General features: G+C 44.9%; 1 protein-coding gene and 1 long non-coding RNA gene across 6 annotated transcripts in view; one reads left to right on the top strand and one right to left on the bottom strand.

Annotated features, from left to right (window-relative positions):
- Positions 1–16,068, bottom strand: part of RIN2 (Ras and Rab interactor 2) — an 82,397-nt gene extending 66,329 nt beyond the window's left edge. For 2 of the 5 annotated variants that reach the window (XM_030489138.1, XM_030489131.1), the window contains exon 1: positions 15,348–15,483. The gene's annotated coding sequence lies outside the window, so the exon portion shown is untranslated. Of the gene's footprint in view, positions 1–8,759; positions 12,700–14,647; positions 15,262–15,347; positions 15,484–15,809 lie in introns of those variants that run through there. The other 3 variants (XM_030489133.1, XM_030489135.1, XM_030489134.1) reach the window with 3 other exon arrangements.
- Positions 14,670–23,169, top strand: LOC115609238. Its single transcript, XR_003991783.1, has 4 exons — positions 14,670–14,868; positions 20,347–20,418; positions 22,045–22,147; positions 23,009–23,169. It is a non-coding gene; the product is annotated as an uncharacterized LOC115609238 (long non-coding RNA).
- The last annotated feature ends 105 nt before the right edge of the window (positions 23,170–23,274 follow it).

Below are 23,274 nucleotides of genomic sequence, written 5' to 3'. Positions count from 1 at the left end.
TCATAAATAGGGTAATTTAACAGTTCTTCAGAACAACGTCTACAGGCAGCATAATACAAGGTATTCCCCCTATCTGATCTATTTGGAAAAATTAGAAAGCTGATGGCAAATTCACCCACAACTTTGATCAACTATGCTCTGAAATGTTAATTTGATTATGGTTTGATTATGGTTTGATTATGAACTACTGCTTATTTCCAGAGCTGGGCAGATTAATTTGGGAGATGTTTTCTTTTTGAGGGACAAGGGGGTTTCAGATCCTCAAATACTGAGAATCTACAATTTAGCTCGTAAATCTACTTTCACCAAATCTATGAGAAAGCCAAACATGACATACTATTCTGATAAACACTTTTTATTTTTTCTTCTTCCACCCTATTTCTTTAGGGAGGAAAAAAAAATAAATAGTGGAAACAAAAAGGTTATGACACACATCAGTGAAACCCAGGAAATTTAAAGCTGAAGACTGCTGAAGTATCTGTCCCCAGTTAGTTCCACTCCTCTTCCTGTTTTTTATATATATGCTGTGGGACTGACAATGTTAGCCTCAAGCAAGCTTAATTTAGGTCTCAATCTGTGTAACTTCAAAGTCGTGTAAACACAGGTCATCCTTCCTGTCCTGTGTTGCTCTTCTTGATTCTCCTTCAGACTACAATTGCTCCCCCTGACCTCTCCCTGTAACTTTTTCCTCTGATAACCATCTCGGGTACCTCCATCATCTTTCTGTCACTGCTGATTTGCAATTCACGAACAACTCAAAGGTTACTGCTGTTTTCCTGGACCTCTTCCCCTTTTCCATCAGGTTGTCCATCACTAGCTCTCTCCTCTCACCCTGTTTATCTTGACCAACCAAAGTCTCTCCTACCCCACGCTGTACACCCAACTTGCCCTCACTATTGCAGCTGAACATCCAGGGATGAAACCCCATGACTTTGCCAGCTTTCTTCCCTCTACCTGGAAGTTTTCCATCCACCAACCCAATTCTCTTCACATTTTACAGTTTCCACTATTTCCTACTTCCTGCTAAAGCTCTTCTCCTTTTCTACACCCTTCTCCCTAGCTATCTGAATAAGGATCATGGAAGGACAGACATACATCGTATTATATAACATCTCCAAGATTTGGCATTTTACATGGGTTTGAGCAGTCTTCTCTTCCCTCCCCTTCTTCCAACATCACATTGTATTTAAGATGGTCCAAGACCACCACCCCAGTAACTCACCTATCTGCTGCTTTCCTCAAGTCCCTCAAAATATTAGGACATATACACTCCCACAAATAAAGAGGGAGGTATCGATGCTACAGCCAGCAACTGGCTCTTACAGAAAAGAGAAAGGCTTAAAGCCTCTTCTAGGCTGTCTTCATCCAGACAAGGAAGAAAGAAGGTCCTCCCCCTCCCTAGATTTTGGGATGAGCGGTTTTCCCTCCTATTTTTGATCCCCCAATGCCATAGGGAACATCATAGTTGAACTTTGCTTCTTCGGCAGCATCAACAGTCACATAGAAACCCATTTAATTACTACTGAAAGTTTCTCTTTCCTTGCTGTATTTATGAGTTCATAGAAACTACTAGCAGGGGAACTCCTGAAGAAGGAAGTGTGGGTGTTTGATTCTCTACTATTAGTTTACTTGTATAAACAATTTGTTTTCTCTCTCCTCTCTCCTGGGACAAAGTGTTTCAAAATAAGCATTTCAGAAGAGAACAAGCCTCATTTGTTAAAATGGTGAAACTGGGTCAAAGTACTGACAACAGCAGACTATTCTGAATTAAAACACATTGGTGACTCCACATTTACTGTATTGGGGATTACATTATGTACATAGATCAGATAAACAGTTGGCTAGTGTCACTTGCTTTTTCTTTCTCATCTGAATCAAACATAATCAAACCCAGAAAGTGAGGCAGCAGACAGATGTCAAGGTATTTTCTAGTTTAATTCTTGTTGACACACTGGTACCAGAAGATTGCCATGACTGCTAGCAACAAACATTGGCTAGCATTGTGTGTGGGGAGCGAGGACTAGGCATACCGAGATAGAGGTTTACTTGGTCCTTTTACAAATGAAAAATTAATTTAACAAATTCCATCATTCCCTTTTTGCAGATAATAAAGCTGCCAATGGTGAAAACAGTTCTTGTGGTTACATACCACAGTTTCAAGACTTAACACAGCATTATTTTATGGCTTCTACAGCTGGTGCCAGTTATTTTTATACAGCTTCTTTGTATAAATTCAGCAACATGAAAAAACACTTGAAAGTTTATCAACTATTCTTAAAATAAACACTATTAAGTTAATTTCTCTCTTCTTCTGTACCTCAGTTATGATGTTTCCCCTGCACAAACACAAACCCATGTCTCTGGGGAGTCACAGATCTCGAGTGAGTAACTTGACCTGCTGTGACTGAGCTAGGGGAACTCAATCCACCTCTAAAACTCACTATTCCTTTCCCATTCCAAAACCATAGCACCAAAAGGCAAATCAGAGGGGAAATAATCACCTTTCTTTCACAGTTGGTGGACCATGACCTCACCTGGGCAGGACCATTGTTCTGTATTTCCTCCTGCTTGCGAAGTCCTACCCCAACCCCTACTGCAGCAGGTGAACATGAACAATGCCCAGCAAGCAGCTGGTACGGCTTCCTCCTAAAGACAGAAATTAATCAAACTCCATTATTTTTCCCAAGGCCTGCACACACGGCAACTGGAGCTGTCCAGAAATCCCCTGCTGAGGCCAACACCCCCTGTTGCCAAGGAATGAGCTGGCATTTGATGCTGAGTACCCCCTGACAACCAGGAAAGCATAAACCTAGAGGGACTGCTGGTCCACTCTTCCCATCCCCTCCTTCACCAGCCCAGAGGGGCTGTTATGATCAGCTGAGCTTCCTAATGCCACTACAGGCTTCAAGCAGGAGCAAAGCTCTTTCTCTTACCTTTAAAGCCCAAAGTGTAACAGAAGCAGCTGCTGCCAGCTGCCAGCCTGACTGCATCCAGCTCATGTTTCCCACACTTATTCTTAGCTTGAACAGCTAGAACCAATTTCTTTCTAATTTCCCCTTCAGATAAAAGTTATATTCTGCAGAATATAACTGCAGTGGTCCCTCTCCTGTCCAGGGAATCTGTTGTTTGGCAATGCATAGTGGAAAGAGATCCAGACTATAACCCAGCTCTAAAAACATCTAAACTACTTTCACTCTTGTGATTCCATTTCTCCTTCCACACTTTGGCCATCCTGACAGTGACATGTTACTCTAAGGTTTCTACTGTTGCTTCTTTGTACAGCACCAAACACCGACTAACCCATGCCAGCACTGCAAATGCAGCAGCAACAGCTACATGTCTGAAGCCTGCATGTTCGGTGAACTTTGACTTTTGCTCATGAATCTCTTGATCAGAAACACATTCCAAGCCCATAAGCACTTTCAAACAGCTCCATGCTTCTTAGCAGCTTGACACTGAAAAGCACCTCTCCCCATTCTCCTCAAACACAGAAATTCATACAGAAACATACCCATCCTTGCACCCACACATTTCACACCTACATACAAATTACACTGACACAAAGGTATCATATTCAGGCCTGGAAGAGCAACAGTTTAATTTACCATTTCATGACCACCATGGCTAGAAAACTTAGCTGCTTTCCAACAACCCAAGACATTTATATGCAGCCGTGGGAAGTCCAGCATTTAAATAATGATCATCTAACATGCAATTCAGAAGTAACCTACACATTCGCAACACAAACCCAAGGACTCAACACACTAAAGTGACACTGACTCCAGCGCAGGTACTTTGCTGAAGTGGATCTGAAAGAGGAAGGTCTAAGGCCTTGCTGGGGCTAACGACTGTTGGAAAGGCAGGGAAAAGATGCTAGACTAGAAATGGGTTTAAGCAGCCAAGCAAATAACATATTGCCTTCAATTAAAAGCTGACAAACTTGAGACAAAAGGTTTCAACTGACAACCAGCTTTCTATGCCAGCCACTGGACAGTGGATGAATAAAAGCAAGGGATTTCATAAAATGCTCAGAGTCACCCTACAGGCATTATACACCAGGAACTTTGCCAAAACTTTACATGACCTACCTTTCTTTGGAGATTGTACATCCAAACAGGGCTTTACAGATGTCAGGGATAGTATATACAACCTGTAAGTTGCTATACTCAGTGGTTTATTTTTGTCAGGACCTTTACTGTAGCTTCAAGAGTTAAATGTGACCTGTTGGCCTATGCTGCATTAATCCTCATCTAACAAAGTGTGCCAATTAGGAAAAACACTGAGAAAAACTGATGGACCATTCATAGCTAAAATTATATATATAAACCTCTTGCTGAATAGAAAGATTACTGATGGAAAGCATGAACTGAACCAGTGATCTACCTTTCCTAAATTTGTTGTACCTTTAATGCAGCAGATTCCAGTAAAGTGTTCTAAATGAAGATTTCTGCTAGCAAAATGAAGGCTTTCTTCCCATTCTGCTGGGCCCAAAAGGCACACTCTGCCTCAACACAGAGGAAACACTTGCAACCAGTGTTACAAGCCCATCCTTGCCAGGAAAAGAAACATCCTTACAAACAGATCTGTGCAGAGAATGCAACGTCCACCTGTGCGTGAGAACTAGAAAGCCCAATAAAGCTTTCTTTACCAAAAACCCAAGGAGTCTTCCCATCATAAATGATGCATTGCCTACTAGCAGGAGTTTTAACTACACTGATAAACAGAGAATCATAGAATAGTTAGGGTTGGAAAGGACCTTAAGATCATCTAGCTCCAACCCCCCTGCCACAGGCAGGGATACCTCACACTAGACGATGTAGCCCAAAGGCTCTATCAACCTGGCTTTAAACACTGCTAGGGGTGGGGCAGCCACAGCTGCTCTGGGCAACCTGTGCCAGCACCTCATCACCCCCACAGTAAAGAACTTCTTCTTTATATCTAACCTCAACTTCCCCTGGTTTAGTTTGAACCCACCACCCCCCTGACCTATCGCTGCAGTCCCTGACGAAGAGTCCCTCTCCAGCATCCCTGTAGGCCCCCATCAGATATTGGAAGGCTGCTATGAGGTCTCCACACAGCCTTTCTTCTCCAGGCTGAACAGCCCCAACTCTCTTAGCTTTGTTTGTGAAGGAACAGATGGTATGAAACAATGTGTTGATAGTAAGATTACTTTCTTCAATTCACTGCTTCCAAGTCAGTCGCTCCATCCAGCTATCCTCAGTTAAACTTACTACTCAGCTTATCCCAAGGCTCAAAACTTTTTCTTAATGTTCTGTACTTCAGTGGTATAACCAAAAGCCTGCCAGGATCATTAGATGGTCAACATTAGAACTAATGATGCTCTAGCCATTATTAGAACATTATTAGTAACTATTGAAAGACAACTCTCACCTACTGTCCGTTTTTAAAACATGTAAAGCAACTTTAATTGCTAAGCAAAATGCAGAATATTATAAAGCAACACAGGGAGCACCCGTGAAATTGACATAGAATCATAGAATAGTTAGGGTTGGAAAGGACCTTAAGATCATCTACTTCCAACCCCCCTGCCATGGGCAGGGACACCTTGCACTAAACCATGTGGCCCAAGGCTCTGTCCAACCTGGCCTTGAACACCGCCAGGGATGAAGCATTCACAACTTCCTTGGGCAACCCATTCCAGTGCTTCACCACCTTCACTGTAAAGAACTTCTTCCTTATATCTAATCTAAACTTCCCCTGTTTAAGTTTGAACCCATTACCCCTTGTCCTACCACTACAGTCCCTCAGGAAGAGTCCTTCCCCAGCATCCTTATAGGCCCCCTTCAGATACTGGAAGGCTGCTATGAGGTCTCCACACAGCCTTCTCTTCTCCAGGCTGAACAGCCCCAACTCTCCCAGCCTGTCTTCATATGGGAGGTGCTCCAGCCCTCTTATCATCCTCGTGGCCCTCCTCTGGACTTGCTCCAACAGCTCCATGTCCTTTTTATGTTGAGGACACCAGAACTGTACACAATACTCCAAGTGGGGTCTCACAAGAGCAGAGTAGAGGGGCAGGATCACCTCCTTCGACCTGCTGGTCATGCTCCTTTTGATGCAGCCCAGGACATGGGTGGTTTCTGGGCTGCAAGCGCACACTGCCAGCTCATGTTCAGTTTCTCATCAACCATCACCCCCAAGTCCTTCTCTGCAGAGCTGCTCTGAATCTCTTCTTCACCCTACCTGTAGCTGTGCCTGGGATTGCCCCGACCCAGGTGTAGGACCTTACACTTGGCTTGGTTAAACTTCATAAGGTTGGCACCAATCCACCTCACGAGCGTGTCAGGGTCCCTCTGGATGGCATCCCTTCCCTCCAGCGTATCAACCGAACCACACAGCTTGATGTCGTCAGCAAACCTGCTGAGGGCGCACTCAATCCCATTGTCCATGCCGCCGACAAAGATGTTGAACAGGACCGGTCCCAACACTGATCCCTGAGGGACACCACTCATTACTATTTTCCAACTGGACATCGAGCCGTTGACCACAACTCTCTGCGTGCGGCCATCAAGCCAGTTCTTTATCCACTGAGTAGTCCATCCATCAAATTGATGTCTCTCCAATTTAGAGACAAGGATGTCATGCAGGACAGTGTCGAACGCTTTGCACAAGTCCAGGTAGATGACATTAACTGCTCTGCCCCTGTCCATCAGTTCTGTGGCTCCATCATAGAAGGCCACCAAATTGGTCAGGCAGGATTTCCCCTTAGTGAAACCATGTTGGCTGTCACCAACCACCTCATTGTTTTTCATGTGCCTTAGCATGCTTTCTAGGAGAACCTGCTCCAAGATTTTGCCAGGCACAGAGGTGAGACTGACTGGTCTATAATATTTGGTATTCCTTGGCCTGAAAAAAAACCTTAAATAAAAAGTTGAGCTTAGACATGGCTGTGATACTAAATTTAAAAAAAAAAAAAAATGCCTCTAGCGCACTGTGGAGTAGTAAACGCAATGGTTCTCAAGTCTAGACTAGGGCCCGACAAACAGAAGACTACCAGAAGTAAAGGAAGATGCTTGGTGCATCTGCCAAAATGGAGTGCACATGTGAGTATAGTATTGTTAGCAAGGAACAAGACATGCAAGATAGAGCTAAAACACTCCTCTGGCTTCCGGAGCTGCTGCTAACCGTATGGGAAATACACTAGAAGTGATAGCTAACATATGCCCAGTCATTCATGAAATACCAAGAGATGAAATGATGTTTTTCATGTAAACATAAAAAAATGAATCCACGTTATAACAAATCAAATATTTATCTTGGCAGATCATACCTTCTAGGAAAAAAAAGAAAAAAAAAAGAAATAAAGTTAAATATTTTAAGGGACATGCTGCAAAGCAAACGCTGAGAACATCTTTCTAGTGAATTCCTGACAAAATGATAAGCTGTGCTTTCATCCACGCAACACACATGAATTAAGAACGTTTATGGAACCACTAAAAAGAGAATTTGAATTAACCAAAGAGAAGCTAGCTGTTCACTTGATGGTGAAGCCTCATTTTCAGTCCAATTAAATAAGCCAAAAATTCCAAGCAATGCAGTTTGCAAAGTAGTACATACTACATAAAATGAAGACCACTGATACAAGTTAGAACTGGGGCTTTCTGCGTAAGTCCTTGTGACAAGGTGGTGGGACTCAAACATCGCTGCTGTGCAATAGCTTTTGCTCATTGTTCTTATTATATTAATATTTCCTGGATTCTACCCCACTTTAAAGTGGAGCCACAGTCTATTTCTCATATGGCAGGGCAGGCAGGATGGCGCCTTTCTGGGACATGGGCTCGGGGCTGGTAGGCTCCTGACCCACATCCCTAACTGAATCTACAGTTTCCCAAGTCTGACATACTTAACCAGTGGAAAAGCTTACTCATGGCTCAAAGATCATTTTCTAAAATTCTGATTATTTAAAAGCAGTTTATGAAGACCTCAGCAGCAATTCTCAGGTCTAACACACATTCAGAGGAACACTTCAGGATATGAGTTCTAGTGCAGCTAGCATTTAAGTTCACACTACTAGCAGCAAAAGTCACAGGGCTAAAATTCACATTCTCGACTTGCACTTCCTGAAACTGAACTCTAACTTCCAAAACTACCACCATTTTAAATGGCTGTCTCTAGACAGATACTAGTAAAACCTTTGCTAATACAAAGTTGGGGTTATAGTGTGGCACATGGGCCGACACAATTTAAACGATCCAGAGCACCCTGAAGGTTCCAGACAGGCAAACCAAACAGGTATAGGCCTTAGCAAGCACACTGCCAGAACCCTGGCTTTCTCTCCCAAGCTATTCAAAATGTTCAAATTATGATTTTTCACCTTGCATTAACTACTGTGAACACTGTGAAGAAATTATGATTTTTTTAAATCCCCAGCTATAGCTAAAATAGCTTATTATGACAATTCACTGAGTGCTGGCACCTCATAGTTACCAGCGTCTGTTTTCCTCAGAAACTACAGTCTCAGCAAGTTATGCATCTTAAAGCATTGCAAGGCTGCACCTGGCAAAACAATGCGTGTTTACTCCTGTGAAGGTTATGGTTTGCTTTTGTGGTTGTATTACGGGGGGGGGGGGAAGAAAATAAATTCAGTTAAAAAACTTAACTTCTTTGAAAAAAGTGTTGAGCAGTTTCCCTCACGAGCAGATCCAAAACGGCAGCAATCTGGGCCTTACTTCCTTCTTAGGTTAAAGTTATCACAAAGTTCACTCTCAGAATCAGCACAAAGCTCGAGTAAAAGGCAGCACCCTGTCACATCAGCCCAGGCTGAGCTGGAAAACAACAGCTGGCAATTCTGCCCATTTCTCCACACAAGAGAAACCACCCCATGCTTGAGCATTTGGCTTTTGTCTTAAGCACCTGACCGGGCATCTGCAGGGCAGTAAGACAAGAGAGGGTACTCTTCTACAGTAAATAGCCTTTCTCCATGCACTGACTCAACATGCTGCTCTGATCACTCACTCAGACCTGCCTGCTGCCATCCTCACATGTTCCACAGCTCTGACTCTTCACCTGAACCATTAAGCTCCGTGAGGAACACAATCAGTTCAGTCAAGCAAATATTTCCGTTGCTTTCCACACATTCATTCTCAATGTATTTAAATACATGCTTTGGCACATGCTCAAAAAGCATCATACATTAAGAGAAACTATTGAGCAAAGGATTAAGAGGAAGACAAGGCTACAGATCCAGAGGCAGGTTAAAAAAGGGAGTGCCAGCATATGTAACACACATCACGTGTGAAAGGAAAACCCATAAGACTTAAGGTTATTTTCATGTTGGGAGTATGCTTCAACAAAGTCAGGGTCAAAAAGCCCTGGAGTTAATTACTGGAAAGCATGGATTTGTATTCAGCAAATACAAAGCAGCAGCCAAATACATCATTTTGGATGCAAAAAAACTGTAAAAGAACCATTTAGAAGTCCAAAAAGTTTTTGTTTTTTTTTCTTTTCCTTTACAAGCCACTCATGAGACCATGTTTAGAGCACTGTCTTTAGTCCTGGGCATTGGCCCAGATGACATTCACATTCTGGAGCCGGTGGAGTGTGGAACAGTTGATTCAGGGGGTTATTTTTTGGGGGAGGGTTGTTTTTGTTTTACTTTGTTTTTGGGGTTGGTTTTTGGGTTTTGGTTTTTTGGTTTTGGGTTGGTTTTGTTTGTTTGTTTGTTTTTGGTTTTGGTTTTTTTTTCAGGAAAGCCCCTCAATAAAGCTGCTTCTGCCTCTAAGGCTGTATACGTGAGACTGGGGAGGGGACTGTTAGCATCCCACATGAGAGACAATTTGCAGTGCTCCATTCATTGTAATGGAGCATGTCATTTGCAGCTAAGGATTTGTCCCTTAGTTTTTAAATAACACAAAATGATTCAGTGCCTCCAGGCTTTTCAGAGCTCCAGAAGATGACACCAGCTTTTGTACACAGCAGGGGTTTTACTCTTCAGAGACAAGTCACATGTAAGACACCTTCCAAGACCTTTCATTTATAAGGCTATCTTGGAAATCCTGTTCTAAGATCAGGAGGAAAAATGCAATTCCTTTGTCTCATCCAACCCTCTTGTTATACATCATCCTCACAGACCAGAATCCTCCATGGTGCAGCATCATTAATAGTCTTTTCATGCAACAGCCACACGAATGGGTTCACTAATTCCAAATCATGTATGATGATTACGTATCACAAAATACTGTTATTCCTGCCAGAGAACTAGTAGGGCTCTAACTTCCTTTTGCTACTTTCACTCTACCATGGCAAGTTCTTCATACTCCTCTCATACTCACACTGTCAGTAAAATCCCTATCAGCTTCAAAGAGAACAAGATGGCATTAACATGTAGTAATTTTCAACTGAGTTGTTTACAGCATTGCCAAAAAAAAAAAAAAACAACCCAGAATGAGTCTAAGAGAATGTGATAGCAGCTTCACAATTTCTTTTCCTTTACATGTAACTAATTTCTCTCTGCTGATCTCAAGGCAGAAAAACAAAACCACCAAAAATACACACATGCTTTATCAGCCAGCTTCTTTTCAAAGCATTGCAGTAGACAGATGACCATTTTCAAATAACTGCAAATCAAACTAACCTAGATTGAATAGCAGATAAAAAAAGTGTATGTATATTCCAACTTTGCCTAAGCACACAAAAAATGGATATACTATCACTCTTGCAATTACAAGACAATAAATTTCAGTCGCTTTTCTTAGACAACACATTTAAATCTTTCTGCAAGCTTTCAACAAATACATGCGGAAAAAAAAAACCAAAATGGACAGAGATACAGGTTTATCCATCCTGCAAAATGTTTTATTTTATTTAGAAGAGTTAAGTATGGGCTCTATATACATGGGCTTATAAAGACTACAAAAGTCAACAAAAAGTTACAAGGATAAAAACCAAGCCCTTGGGCCAGATTCAGCATTCACAACTAATAGCATGAATTCTGGAGCAACTCCCTTGAAGTTAATAAAGTTAGTATAAAACTTACTGTCAAGAGAGGAGAACTAGCCCCACTGCGGGGTGACATCTTGTCAAATGGCCTGTGCTGCACGAACACCTTCCTGCTACTGTGCTCTCAGGGGGTGGCTCCACATGCACCACTGGCTCACAGAGCAGCAGCACGTGCTTTACACATGCTTTTCACAAGGGCTGCCATGACTGGGCCAAGCAGCGCAGTGCTTGGATGAGGAAAGGACTTGTGCTTCCACACTGCACAAACCTTCGTCTCCGTCTTGACAACCTCATCATCAGCTGGGAGAGCAGATGCTTTTCAGGACAGGAGGTCCAGCGTGGAGGCAGCCATGGGCTGATACTCACCATGATGCCTGGCAAGTCCTCCATCACCTTTCATTTCTACGGCAGCATTGTGGAGCAAGAAGGCAGAAGAAAGACTGTACATGTTTGTCTTGGTCTGTCTAAAAGACACTCTCTAAATCAAATTAAAACAGGCTGGGTTATAGACCACTACCCCTTCCAGGTAAGCATCACACAGGGCCCAGACCAGAAGTGGGATCAGACCACATAAGCACTTCAGACTCTACAGCCAAGAATGCAAAGTGGTAGCAGCCACCCTTCCACAAACAAACCATGTTGCATCCCACGGCAGTCAAGAGACTAAGAAAATTCTACATCCCTGCCAGCCCCTTTCTCCTTGTCCCACTCAAACTGCAAATACTCAGATTCCTGAACAAGTATGATAGGCCAGACTGCCTTAGGATTGGGTAACTGCAGGTGGTGAAACATCAGATAAAGCTGTTGACTGTAAGTGGTCCTACTCTAGGTCATAAGTACCACAGATGCCAAGAAGTGGATGTGACATCCTTTCCAGCTCTCAGTAATGGGTTCCATAAGAAGATATGGGATAACTGTATTGCATTAAGTGTCTTTCTGTAGCGTTTTATGAGTCAGGAATAATTTTCAGTGTTCAAAGTTAAGGTATGTATTAGAAATTAGAGCCTCATATCCCTCCAATTCCTACTACACTACATCACTTCTGTGCTTTAGTGTGCGGTTTTTTTGGCTTTTTTTTTTTTTTTTTTTTTTTAACAACTCAATTTAACACAGGGTGCCAAATATTTAGTTACATTTCTGTCCCCTCTCCCAGTACACACTGAATGTACCAATTGAATGATAAGTGGCTGGAACAATGGAAAAAAATGGCTTAACTGGTAACACTTGACTCTGCTTCGCATTCTTCCCAAGCAACTCTTAAGTAAGGAATTTTAAAGGTTTTTCTGAGACACATCTTGATAAATCTCCAATTACAGGTTAGACGTACGTAAACCTCCTATTTTCAAGATCTGTATGCTATGGTAAGTATTTAGAGCCACAGGCAAGTCCTGCACAACCATGGAGCCTACAATACACAGGACCACAGAACTAGTTTTCTGTAAGTTGCTCCAGTCCATGCTTGGAGTCACTACTTATGGAAGGCAAGACCACAATTTTGCTGCTGAGCCCCTTTCAGCTCCTGCTGCAGAGCCCCTCAGTGATCCTACAGGGCTAAAAAGCTGTGAGTGTGGTTTGATAATGTGTTAAGAAAAGGACTAAAACCATATTTACTTAATGTAGTACCCTCTCAATTTCCTCCTGCTGATGGGAGATGAATGACAGTTACTTACCACTACAAGGCGACAGCTGCATTATTCTAGTAGATAACAGACTTTCTTTAACTGCTGGATTGACAGCACTGTTCTGCCTTTTACTTTTTAAAGCAATGAAATATTTAGTCACTCTACCATTCATTCAGTGCCTTAGTAACTACGTTTGCTCTATCTTTAGAAACAATCCAAAAACACCCCTGAGCCTTAAGTAAAAGAGCTCGACATCTTCTACATTAGACATACTTGAGAGCAACAGGAGCCAATGCTCCCGGTTCTGTTAGCCACACACGAAAACCCTCACACAGTTGATCACACACGGTATGCTTCAACCTCCCCAGCCTCTAAGGAGGGGGACACTGGAGTAGTTTCACATGGAGACCATGACCACACCTCCCTGTGGGGCCTCAGAGCTGGAGTGAGGGACACAAAGTTGGCTGGGAGTGCAACGGGGTGATAGAGCAATCCACCAAAGTCAGCCACAAGAGCCCCTCAACACACCTTGTCCAGCTGTGCCAGGAGCACAGACTCATACCATTCCTGGGCCATAGAGCCTTGACAACAGAATTTGAACTTCTGAAATAAAACCCAAACACACACCACAGATGGGCCACCTTTGCTCTGAATAGCAGAGATTATGCATTCCTGGGTTTGCATCTTGTTCGGCACAAAAGTTTATCAATCCACCAGAAATTTTTCAAGCAACCTCAAAATCCTGAAGCTTAACAGGATCAGCTTCTGAGCACAGAATAATATTTATGCTAGCTGTCCTTTTAAAGGCTTAGCTAGAGAGAAAACCTGCATTACAGCTACTGTACAACCCAGCCTCAACAGACTGACCTACCAGGGAAACCTTACCCTGGAAGCCCATTTACAACCGCACTGTCTGATCCCAAATCTGCTGAGGGGCAAAACCAAACAAAAAATCCAAACAAACACAAACAGACTGAAATCTACAGAAATTCCCTGAAGAGAAAAAGTCAGCCTCAAAGCCCACTTGGTGAGTGTATTCTGAGCAACATACAGGAACCTCGTTCCACGCAGCTCTTCCATCACCATTTTCAGAAGAGTCAATATTGCTGATATTCTTGGTAGTTGCTACTCAGCTAACGTTTTTCGTTAACACAAAGAATGAGGCAGGAGACTGAATACAAATCCTCTCAATGAAACTAAATGCATCCTAGGATCACATATGATAAAACACAGGGGACTGTTCCAGATAAACATCTTCAGAATCACAGTACCATTTTCTTGTGCAGCTATGTGACTAACAGACAACTCTATTTACCAGAGTCTTCCTGCTCAACTAAGTAAGTATTTGGGTCCCAAGTAACCTATTAACAATTAAATATTTAAAAGCTAAATAGATCTAAAACTAATGAAATGCAACATAGATCTGGCCCGTGGAAAGGCAAGAGCTTGGTTCCACAGCTATACCGATATATTTTATCCCAGCAAAACAAGAGTTACTCATGAAGTCAGTGCAGACACAGCTGAATTGAAGACAGTGATCCTGTGGAGTGGCACAATCTACAGCTCCAAGTACCTGCTTTTCCAAGCACTGCCTCATCAGCCTTATAGCCTACATCTGGGCAATAATGCACTTCTGCAAATACAATAATTCCAGTCAAATACAGTTAGCCCAGCCACTTGCCAGCTGTTCCCCACAAGCTATGCTCTAATGGAGAAAGGGCATTCTTGCAAGCACTGTCCTGTTTACACACACCCCCCCCCCCCCAAGAGCTTCTGAACACAGAAATACCAGGTGGAAATCATGCTTTACTCAATCCTCATCAACGCAGCTGTGCTGGCAGAGGCACATAAAGCTATTCCTTACTTAAAAAGGCATTAGAGTAAGACTTTAAGAAATAAGCACATAAAAGAAATGAGAGCTAAGTAGCTTGAAAAGATAACACAACAAAGAAATCAAGCTAACAAAGTACACCTTCCGCTTTTCTACATCTATCAAATCAGACCTGTGTGATTGAAAATAATCTTTTATCATAATATTTATAAGGAAATATTTAAGACGACGAACTGACAAAACGTATGTTGTATTCCCATCTTTCGGGCCCTGGGAAGCCCTAATCCAGTCAGAAGTGATGCAGATGCCCACACTGAAAACTCTTCGTTCAGCCGTGCTCATCTACTGTTGACGGCGTGTACCGCGCACTGCCTGCAGGCCCTAAGCCGGGTTAGCACCGCACTGCAAACATGCGCCAAGCCTTCCCTTCCAAGGCTGTACGACTTAGTTACACAGAAGGTAAGAGCAGCACGAGGGAAGTGGAACGGACGGCGCAGCTGGAAGCAAGCGACGAGGGCCCCCCGGCAGGCATCAGGGTGCCGGAAGGGCAGGGTGGGGCGGGCGGTGGCCCCGAGCCCCTGTAAGAGGCCTGGCACCGAGCCGGGAGCATGAGCCCAAAGTGCGCAGGCCCTGGAGCACGTTCCCGAGGACCTGCCGCAGGAAGACAGGGCCTGGCCCGGCCTTGCCTTGGCCGCGGCAGAGGCAGCCCGGAGGGGGAAGGAAGGGATGAGGAAGAGGGACCGGCTGCAGCCTGGCTCCTCACCTACGGCCCAGCAGGGTATAGGGCGACGCTACCCAGCACCTAGTACCGCCGCGGCCCTCGTGTCCCCCGGCCCACTCGCTCCCGCGGGCGTCGGTTTCAAGCGGCCGCCGCGGACCCCTCCGGCCGGCCCCGCACCCCGCGGCCGCCCGGCCCCGGAGCCCCACCCGCCCCTTACCTCGCGCCACGGGGCAGCAGCGGCACCGCTGGCGGGAGCCGCCCCCGGCCGGGCCGAGGCATAGGGAGGGGCCGCTGCTTTGTGCCCGCCGCTCCGCTCGGGCCGCCCCTACCGTCACCCCGGAGCCGGCTCCCTCCTGGGGCCAAGCGCCTGCGCCATGCGCCCGCCCCGTGCCCGCCCCTCCCCCTGCAGCCGCACGGCCGGGCTGGCGCAGCGGTCCCCGCCCGGGCCGGGACGCGGGGGTCGGGGCCCGCAGCGGGGTAGCGGGAGCTCTACCAGGAAGACCCGGCAGCGGCGCGGGGACACCGAAGGCCGCAGAGCCAGGGCAGGCACAGAGGCGCTCCCGGAGCCCAGCCGCGGCTACGTCTCTGACCGACCGGGCTGAAAACCGCGCGGGGCGCGGAGCGATGCCCCCGCCTCCCCACGCACGGTCCAGCCGTGCCCGCGGAGCTCCAGCCGTACCCGCGGGGAAGAGCCGTTCTTGTCGCACTCCTCTGTTCTGTGTGCAGGACGCGGCCGATGCACTCTTCACTGATTCAGCTGACACTGGAGAGAATAAACTGCAGCATTCGTGCCGTTGGATGTGCACGTTCCCCAGCTCATTCCAGTATCCTAACACTCATTGCTTCACAAGTTCATTAGATTGATTTCAATGCAAGTTACTTCGATAACTAAACAATGAGAGCAAGATTCTCCTTCCAGTCTGGCAGCTGCTTTCTCCACAAATAGAGTACCCGTTAGGAATGCTCACAACCACACTCAAGGCAGCAGCTGACATGCTAAGTGTGATCAGGAACATATTCAAAGGCACACAGGGGTGGAAAAATCTGCTTAAAAAGGGTATAGCAAGTCCAAAATTCAGACCATTAAAATCAAAGGTGGATGCCTACCTGGCTTTGAGGAAGCAGGATAAAGCAATGCTCTTATTTACAAGGTGGTGACATTTACGTCAATCCATGGCTTCTCTGAAAGTGGCCATTAATGCGTAAGAGACCTCATGGATGCAACCGCTTAATGCATCTGAGCAGCTTCTGTTGCTGCAGCTTTCGTTTAATCTATAGGTGTCTTTTGACAGAGGTGTGAAACTTCCATGGTGAGCTGGAGGCAGCTGCAGTAATCCTGTTTGCCCAGTGTGAAACCAGTAGTGAGCTCTGCAAGCTGGCTCAAGGGCCACCGAAACTCTTCCTGCCAGAGATCTTCAACGTTTAAAAGCATTTATCGCAAGGGATACCATGACTGACTTTCCAGTCCTGGTACCTCTGGAAGCCTGGTAGATTGTACTGAAGTCCTGTTTTGCAGTGCCTGGCTTGGCATAGCTGTCAGAGCCTGTGGCTACCCTTGCAGAGAGGGAGGAGGCACCACTGCCCCCCAAAAGCATGTGGGAGCAGTTCAGTAAACTACTGTCAGCCACAGAGGAAAACAAGAGCAAACAAGAGGCAGTAAATGAGAGGCAGGTTAGAACACAGCCAGCCCTGCTGAACTGAAGCAGAACTGGGCTCTAAGTGCTTGAGGAAACTTACTGGAAAAAATCACTTTGCTGCATACAGCCTTTCGCTGTACCTGAGGTACTGGGTGAAGTTTCAGAGCCTTTGTTTATTTATCCCTGATTGAGAGCCCCCCCTCAATCCAGCTGTGAGCATGGGCTTGGCATGATTTTCTACACGCACAGTAAGCCTGCAGAAAAGGAGGTTTTTCCCAGCCCTGAATGGCTGGGCTATATTTGTCATCATGTGGGTGTGGGGCAGACCCATGTGTAGGCAGAAGGCTTTAAGCATAGGTGGGATGCCCCAGAGGACTCAACTAGTCCAGACAAAACATGGCACTTGGCCCTCCCCAAGCTGCTGCATTGCTGTATTACACACCCCAGCAAGGTAACGGCGGCTTTTCTATGCAATTTGGTTGGCCTGGGCAGTATGTACTTTAGCTCTAAAAATCAAAACTCCTGTTTGTTATTTCCATTACAAGTACAGAGGAAAACTGTTACTGGGATCTCCAGTGTCTTGAGTAGTTGCTGAGGGGATGGGAAAAAGACTTGCTTATCTGTTGTCACACCCTGGCAACTGCAGCAGGGAGCAGCAACTATTAATTCCTTCTGCTAGTTTCTCCCATGATACCTGAGCTTCCTACACCAAGAGACTTTCATTTTCCACTGGCTCCTACCCTTGAAGCCTGCTACATCGCTGTGAGCTCTGCAGGAGGGAGAAGAGAAACTGCAGCACTTTACATGAAAGGCAGATAAGTCACTGGGATCTGTCTCCTGTGTGCTGAAAATGCTGCTGCGGCACCACAGGAAGACCTGTGCAGCCTCCCAGCCATGGAGGTGCATCCTCCTTGGCTCTCCAGAGCCTGGCCACGTTCACTGATGACTTCGGAGTGATCTATTCTCACCTTAAAACTAAATGTGTGTTTCAGCCTGTAGCACATGACAGCAATTACTTATGGACACTTAAAATCTTATCCCTTGGCACTATGTGCGTATTGCACTTTGGGGTCCAAGTTGGATTTCTTGTTCTGATTTGCAAAACAACGTTGGCACTCAGCTGTGTTTTATAACAGAGGAGGAGGGAGATGAGAATCAAACTGCATTAAGGAGATACAGCAAAAACTGCTTAAAAGTAAAGCAGACCTCATTGTTTTGTTGAGTTTTCCTAATGACTTTTTCATACAGAAAGCAGACACATACATACCTACACACCTGGAAAGAAAAAAACCCCACCAAACAAACCAACAAGTGAACAAAACCCCTAGAACTGAGCCAACTAGTTTTTCTGCAAGCTGTAGCAAGGCTGGTATTGGGATCCCAAGTTGTTCTGGTCTCCAACATGACCTGCTGTGTGCGGTGAGGCAGAATCTCTCCTGTTCCACCTCTTCACTTTCCAGATCTAGGGGATATTCCATCTTCATGTAAATTTCAGTGTCACAGAGAGCACTTCTTAGTTTTGAATTCATTAATGCTGAGGTAGACAGGTATCCTGAGCCTGTCAGCCACATACTCCAACACCTCATGCAAGCAAAAGCCACAAGAGAGACACCATGAACCTCAAAAGCAGAGTGGGAGGAGAGTGCCAAGAGAAGTGCCAGGCGGCTGGGAGCTCCAGTCCCCAGTGCTACAAGACAGAGCTGGTGCAGATGTGATGCCTGCCAGGTGGATCCCAGGCCAGGGCAATCCACATTTGCTCCTTCCCACCTCTGGGGATTCCCCAGAAGCAGCATTTCCAACATAGCCTTGCTTCCGACGGCTTCCAACAGCTTGCCACCTGGTACGCATGACAGAGCCATTTTGCCTCCGCTCCCCCTGAAAAAACAATTTCCCCTTTGAGAGCAACCTCCTGGCCATGTTCTACTGCTCAGCGGGAATGAGGCAAACACCCAGTATCACCAGGTGTGATACTGAGGCAAGGGTGTTTGTTCCTTGCATGTGGATAGGACAATGATCCTGGTCCTTTTATAGAGCCTGGGCTGAGTGATCCTGCCAGTAGGAGAATAAAATAGAGCTGACCATTAATTTGCTGGGGCCCAAAACTGGTAAGATGACATGCTGACATCCTGCAAATGAAAGTGGTTAATCTTGTTGCTGTCTGGCACTGCTGCAGTTGTCACACAGACAGAGACACTGAACAAATGGAGCAAAGAGATGTGACCTAATCCCTGAGGATGGGTTTTGAGAAGGCTGAAAATTGAACCCTTTGACTTCTGGCTGATGGCTGCCTCTCGCCACTTCCATGGGCACAGACACTGGTGTCAGGCAAAGAAATGGTCCCAAAACTGGAACTTAAGCCTTACCTGTCAGTTCTCCCTTCTGAGGCAATACAGTAGTTCCCTAGTACTGCACCTTGCTTTGAGTCCTCATTACCATATTTTGATGAAGTTCTTACTGAGTAAAAACATGCCTTGTTACTCAGATGAGCCTAAGCATATTCACCCACGGCATGTTTCATCCCTACCTACCTGCACTCATTGGAAAGTGTCACATTATATTGGAGCATGTTTCTTGAAAGAGATGATGTCTTGTGGATTAAACTGATTTTCAAGAGATTTTGGTTCCCTTCCCAGCTCTGCCTGCACGACTTGGAACAAGTAACTCTTTCACTGGTCATCCCATTAACTGCAGGGCATTAGCATGCATTTATTAAAGTATACAGCACTCTTGCATTTGTTGAACTAAAGGCTACACAAATGGGATAAATATCATGCTAGACAAATGTTATTAAAAAAGCCCCAGGTCACTTTTGCTGCTTCATATGGCCTCTCTGATAGAGAAGGAGAAGCCCTGTTCCTATTTCCCAGAATCATCGCAGAGCCACTCTTTTTGCAGCTGCTTTTTTGTCCCACATTTTGTACTGTTGGTAGCACAGGACAGGAGTGAAGCTGTTCACAGTTGTTAGCCACCGCAGCTATGGAAAGAAATCACTCTTTTATTATTTCATGGTGCTGTGCTTGTTAAGTTCAACTCTCTCAGCCTTGTTCCATGAAGGGGGTTCTGGCCAACAGCTTTTCAACACATCTCACATCAAGACAGATTTCCATGGTGGGGTTCTGATGTGAGAACAGACAGTGGCTATTCTTTATGTGTCTTCCTGACAGCCCGGAAACAAGTAAGTGGAAATTCTGCATAACTGCATTGCCAGCTCAGTAGCATTTACTTTTTACCTTTCCTCTCTTTAATTTGAAGTATTAGTTTGAAAACAGTATTCAGATAATATTTATATCGGTACAGGGAAGTGGGAGCACTCTGACATCCTAGCTCTCAAAGAACCCCGAGTTTCTCAGAAAGCCCCTGAGGAGTGCAGGCCAGAGCACTACGAGCACTACGCATGTCCTGCCCTTTCCGAGAACCGTATCAGGAAAATGCAAGGGCCATGGCATCTAATCCCATCTCCTTACCAGCAGCCTCATTAGATTGGGGAGCAAGAAGGGAAGGCACAATAATGAGCCTCCAGCTGCCAATGAAAGCTCATTCCAGCTGCGTATGTGCCAAAAGCTATTCCTTTCTCTACAGCCCAAGCCAAAGCAACATGAGAATGGTGATGAGAGCTCTGTCCAGAGAGACGATGGCTGCCAGACACTAGCTGTGAGTAATCCTCAGGAACTTGTGAAGAATCAAAGCCATACTCTAATCCCACCGCTAAACACGTTATCTATTTTATGTGACAGTGTGTGGGGAGGAGGGAAGGGTGGTAGTACCTGTATTTGGGTAATTCTTCCTCACTGTACCTGAATTCTGAGTCAATGATGCTGTCTCAGATCCACCAGTGAAGCACAGCAACTTGAGTCTATTCAAGCTTGGACATCAGTTTTAAAGCACTTGGAAGTACCAGCTAGTAACTAGCCTCTGCCGTCACAATGGTGGATGTGGTACAGGCAGATGAGAATACGCTTTTATCGTCTTCCAAAACACACAGACTAGCATTTCCAGTCTTTCTCTTGCAATTGTCTCAGCTTGCAGTAGAGTAATGATTGTGAGTCATCCTGTCAACTTTACAGTACTACTGCAGAAGAAGCAAGGGGGAAAAAGTGTTTGTAGCCTGGCCATAAAATTGTTTGCTAAATAAAGTCAACTGTGCTTCAAATCTCCAGTTACAATGAGAAGTGACATACACCATACCAGTTTATGGGAAAACAGATCCCTAGGGAGAACTGTGATCAACTAATTATTTGTCATTTCAGCATCATGTTTTAACATTTAACTACACCCAACAAAAACCTAATTACTAATGTCATTTCTAGTTCTTAATTAACCCTGTTAACATCTGCCCATTGCTTCCCCAGCCTTCCACTGCTTTGTGCCCACAGGCAATGTCATTCTAAGGCAGAAGCAGGCATTTGCTTTATTATCTCTTGGCAGCCAAAGGAGATGACTACAAACCTGAAGGGGAATCAGGCCCTCCCTTTGTTGGGATAGCAACAAGACTGCCATTATTCGAGAGGAGGGGAAAAAAAAAAAAGGCCTGTATCTATGTTAAAAGCTCTTGTTTTTATTAGTGGAAGTATTAACAGTTCCCAGTGTGCTTTCAAGTTATAATCATAGATTTTGCCTTTAGTTTGGAGCTACTTGTAAAAGCAGTTAAGTCATACAAGGCCAATAACTTGAGAACAATCAGCTCCAAGCATAAATCTTACAGAACTGGGCAGAAGCTGGCTGGTCCAGAAGCTGATGTGCAGCTTTGCAATTTGAAGGATCTCCTGAGACTGATTTGAGAGCTAAAGCTGTTGCTGTTTGCCAGTGGGGACCAAATCTGTGTACGTAGAACAAGAAAACCCATTACAGAGGTCAACAATATTGGTCTAAAGTGCCACAAAATACTGTTACTGTTCCTTAGAAAGGCCAAGCATTACAAAGTCAAATGGTAAGAATCAAAAGGACAAGATAGTACCTAAAATGTTGTACCTGTGAGTCCAGGTTCATAAGTAGTTATTGCCACAGACCTCCATGGAACCCAGGAGATTGCTACATACTTGTATTTGGCACTTAATCCTCAGCCTGGAGAGAGCTGGGGCAGCCAGAAGTGACGACAGAGCTGCAACTGGACCAGGTCCTTGAGACATTTTCAGTTAATGCGGACTCATATTCTACAGGAAGCTTGGGTTGAACAGGAGATTCTCAGTAACAAAGTAGCTTTCTGAATAAGGATGCCAAGATCTGGCCTGCGAGGCTTAATAGTTTAATCTGCTAACGGAATTGCTGCTCTAATCACAGCCATGGTGGAGTCCTTGAGTAGTCGAAGATTAGAGAGACCATTCATAAACCCTGATATGCTGCACAGATGAAAGCTATCAAGTGGATTTACAGAGGAAATAAGGTATGTTCAGAAACTCAAGTGTTTTCAGTTGAGATAAAACTATCCATTAATATCTGATACAAAGCATGCTCTGGAAAACTGGAAGCAGATATTGAAAATGAGCAAATCCCAACAGGCCTAATGCATATGTGATGAACCAGTTACTAACATTCAAGCCAGCAAGCTCTGTCACTAAGGATGGATAGCATTCCTGTTGGCATTTGTAGGTCTGTATGCCCTAGATGGCATTGCTCTGCAACATTAGAAAATACACTTCTAAAATCCAAGCTCTTCCTGCAGTCAGCAGAAAAGAATTTTAGGCGGGCCAAGTATTGATTTAAGTTCACACACAAAGATAATAACGGAATTCTCTTTTTAATGTCGCTTGTTCTGAGACATTTCCACTGCAGCTGATATGTTAATTATGCCAATCTTCCCTCCTCCCATTCATTCTTTAAAGACTCACTTGTAAAATCTTCTTGTGCGAGTTGCAGTAAGCAACTGCTCTGGTTTGAAGTGGTTTCATTGCACCTGCACTCTCCAGGCTGTGGTATTGAACTGTTTTTGTTTATTCTGTGCTACTCTTCTCTAGCGATTTGCTTGACACTGTGAAGCAGGCTCACACCAGTACAGAGCGCTGCTTGTTCCTGGCAGTCAAAGGTTGGAGATGAGCTTCCTTCTCTCCGAATGCTAACTCCAGCCCACTTAAAGCAGCTGGAGGGGAAGTGGGCAGATGCTCAGCTATGCTAAGAGGGCTGATTACCATTGCAGCAGGGAGGAAAAGTACATGCAAAATCAGCATACCTGGAGTTAGTCCCGAGTCTCGTGTCTGCATGATTCCTTTTCAAAGAGAGACACAGCCATATGTTGCCTCTGTTTCAGCTTTCTAGAAAGCACAATGTGCTTGGGAGTACCGGTGTGCATCCACCTCGCATCACCAAGGATTAGAAACTGCAGCTTCAAGGAGCTTGCAGCCCAGCAGCAACCTGAAGGCCTAATAAAGAATAAAACCTAATAAAAGATTTTGGCACTGAAAGCCCTAACCGTTCTCTCGGGTGTGGTTAATGTGCCTAGGCACCCCATGCAAGGTGGAAAGTCTCACTACCTACAGCCCACTGAACTGAGAGGCACCAGACCCTCAGGGTTGT

Source organism: Strigops habroptila, chromosome 6 (genome assembly GCF_004027225.2).
Source record: "Strigops habroptila isolate Jane chromosome 6, bStrHab1.2.pri, whole genome shotgun sequence".
NCBI lineage: Eukaryota > Metazoa > Chordata > Aves > Psittaciformes > Psittacidae > Strigops > Strigops habroptila.
This window is presented reverse-complemented; position numbering and strand designations above follow the sequence as displayed.